Raw genomic sequence first — 3,754 nt, forward strand, 5'->3', positions numbered from 1 at the left:
TAGCTCTTAGAAGTAGAATCTTAAGGCGTTTTTACTTAGTACGCTGCTTATTAATAAAGCGCTTATTCTTAGACTTAATGCGCTTAGTTTTAGTAACTGTCTTAGCTTTAGAATTCTTATTGCTACGCTCTAAGTTACGCTTAACCTACTTGTTACGCTTATAATACAGACACTACTTGTTTTCTATAGCTTAACTAGTAATATAACACTTATAAGTAATCTAGTTACAACGCTCTTACTCTGCCTTATTCTTAGCTTTAAGATTATAAGCGTACTACTTATTAGCGTACTTCTAGGCAGCGCGCTTATTATAATATAAAATATTATTAGCCTACTCTTAAGTAACTACATTACTATACTTAGCAAATAGATTAGACTTCTTAGAAGTGCAAGTTAGAGTAGCAAATAGGTTATAAGTAGAAGTAGAAGCACTTATAGAACTAGAGCTCTACTTCTTACTAAAAGAACTACGCTTAGAAGAGCCTCTAGAAATACTATAAAGCTTATTTAAGCGCTTGTAATTCTCTACCTTAGAGAGAGTAGCTAGGTACTTAGAAGAGTTAGAGGTGTTAGAGCTTAATAGCTTAGTCTTTAACGTGCTTACAAAACTAAAGCTTAAAGAAGTTGCCTTAGAGGCGCTTATAGAGCTAGAACTAGACTACTTATTCTTAAAAGAGTAGCTATTCTTATACTTATACTTATTTTTATTTAATATAATACTGTAGAGCTTAGAGACAAATGTAGAGAGGTATGCTTAGTTTAATTAGTATAATAGAGTATACTACTAGAGTTAGTAAGCGTACTAATAAAAATTAGAGATACTTACTCTTGTTTTAGATAAGAGGTAGAGAGCGTTTAGCTAATTAAATAATTTTTAGTAATATTATAATTAGCGCGCGTGCGCTAAGCAAGCTCTTAGCGCTACATACGCTCTAATAAGCACATAACTAGCGTTCTTAGCTATAATAAGAGAGCTTATTATAACTACGCAGCCTGCTCTTGCAGAATACTTAAAGAGTGTATTATAGAACGTACCTCTAGATGCTCTTTAAAAGCACAGCACATAATTATACTAGTATAGATTAAGATAAGCTCTTAGAAGCTTTGCTACTTAAGAGAGCTTTCTAAGTAAGCTTATAATACAATAATTTATCTCCTATTTATTTCTATGCTCCTAGACGCGACACTTTACTATTAAATAATCTTAATAAAGATTATAAATATATAGTAACTGTAATTACATAAACTATTAGAATAAATAATAATAGTGTAGATTTAGATACTATTATATTGCAATTATTAGACAAAAGTAGAAGAGTTAATTCTATTAAGAATAAAAACTCTAATTCTAATTCTAATAATAGAAATAATTCTTTTAGTTATAATTATTCTACTAGTAACAACTATAATACTAGTAATAATAATAATAATAACAATAATAAAAGAAATTCTATTAAAAGTAGTAATAACAAAGATATAGAAATATCTATATCTACTACTAAGAAAAATAATAATAATAAGTCTAATAATAATATTAAGACTTATAATTATTGTAAAAAGAAAAAATATCTAGAATCTAATTATTTTAAGAAATATCCTAATTTAATTAAGAATAAATCTATTAACAATACTACTAAAGAAGAAACTATTTTAACTTCTTCTATAGTTAATAAAGATAATAGTAATAATACTATAGACATTATTTTAGATTCTAGCGCTACTATACATACTTACTATATTAAAGAGCTATTTATTAATATTAAACTTAGTATTACTACTATTAAGTAAGATAATACTAATAATAATATTAAAGCTAGCAGTATAAGTAATATCTTAGTTAAATTTACTAGTACTAATAAACTAGTTAAATTAACTAATATTCTTTATGTACTATAATTAGAAGTTAATTTATTAAGTCTTAGTTTAATAACTAAGAAAAATTACTCTTTATCTTTTAATAAAGATAATTACTTTATATATAACTCTAAGAATAATCTATTATCTAAAGGTTATTATAAAGATAGAGTTAGTATATTCTTTATAATTAGTTCTACTTCTAGTATTAGTAAAAATTATAAATCTTATACTACTTTAAATACTATTAATAATAGTAATTTAGAAGATCTAGAAGAATCTAATCTAGAAGATAATCTAGAAATAGATAATACTATAAAATTAGATAATAATTCTAATTTAGATAATAATTCTAACTTAAATATTATTTCTAATAATAGTAAGTAATTAGTATTTAATAATAAGTCTATAGAACTATTACATAAGAGATTAGAATATATTAATCTTAATACTATTAAAAAATTAAAAGATAACGCTTTAGGCGTAGATTTTAATTTAGAGAATATTTTTACTACTAGAGTTAGTTTAGATAATTATATTACTTATATATAAGCTAAACTAACTAAAAATTGTAAAATAGAAGTAAGTACTAAAGTAGAAGCTTATTTAAATCTATTATATATAGATATAGATAGGCCTATTAGGCCTAAAACCTTTAGAGGTTTTAAATACTATATTACTTTTAGAGATAGTTTTACTAAATATTTAGTAGTAAAACTATTAAAAACTAGAAAGAATATTATTAATGTTATAGAAGATACTATAATAGAATTAGAATTAGAAGCTACTAATAATAATAGCTTAGATTCTAATTCTAATAATAATTCTAGTAATTCTACTAGTAATAATAACTCTATTATTATATTTAATAATAATAAAGTTAAAGCTCTATAACTAGATAATAAGTTTAAATCTAGAGAACTAGATAGCTATCTAATTAAAAAAGAAATAAATACTAGATATTCTAGTTCTTATACTTCTAAGCAAAATAGCGCAGTAGAAATAATTAATAGAGTATTACTTAATAAAGTAAGAGCTTTATTAATTAATAGTTATTTACCTACAAATTTATAAAGAGAAACTATATTAACTACTACTTATTTATATAATAGAACTTCTAATAGTTCTATTAATTTTAAAACGCCTTATAAGTTAAAACATAAAAAAATACCTAATATTAATAATATTAGAATTTTTAGATCTTTAACTTATTATAAAGAACCTACTATTTTAATTAAAAAACTAGATAGTAAAGCTAGTTCTTATTATTTAATAGAATTTAGTAGTTCTAATATCTATAAATTATATAATTCTAGTAATAATAAGACTATTAGAGCTAGAGATTATAAAATTATAGAAGGTTATTATTATAAACCTAATAATAATATAAATATTAATAAAATATTTATAAAACTAGAAGATCTTTCTTCTAATAATAATAATATTATAGAAGAAGACTTTAGTAAAATAGAAACTATTACTAGTAATAATAATAATAAAATTATTATTAACAATAGTAATAGTAATATTATTATTAATAATAACTCTAAATTTGATAATTCTAAAGATAAGTTATTAATTAATAATAATAATAATAACTATAATAAAAGAGTTATTTCTTCTATTAATAATAATAGTTTAGTAGAACTAGATAATAATTATTCTAAAGATAAACTAGCTATTAATTCTACTATTATTATAGAAGATAATAGCTTTAATAGTAAATTAAATATTAATACTAGTAAAAATAATTAGAATACTCTTTATAATAATTCTATTATAGAGAATATTTTAAATACTAGTAATAATAGTTTAATAGAACCTAAAAGTTATAAAGAAGTATTAAGTAGAAAGAATAAAGATCTATATCTAGCTGCTATAAAAATAGAAGTAGATAATC

This window comes from Alternaria metachromatica, assembly GCF_023757995.1.
Source record: "Alternaria metachromatica strain BMP 0045 chromosome Unknown scaffold_63, whole genome shotgun sequence".
In the NCBI taxonomy this organism is placed as follows: domain Eukaryota; kingdom Fungi; phylum Ascomycota; class Dothideomycetes; order Pleosporales; family Pleosporaceae; genus Alternaria; species Alternaria metachromatica.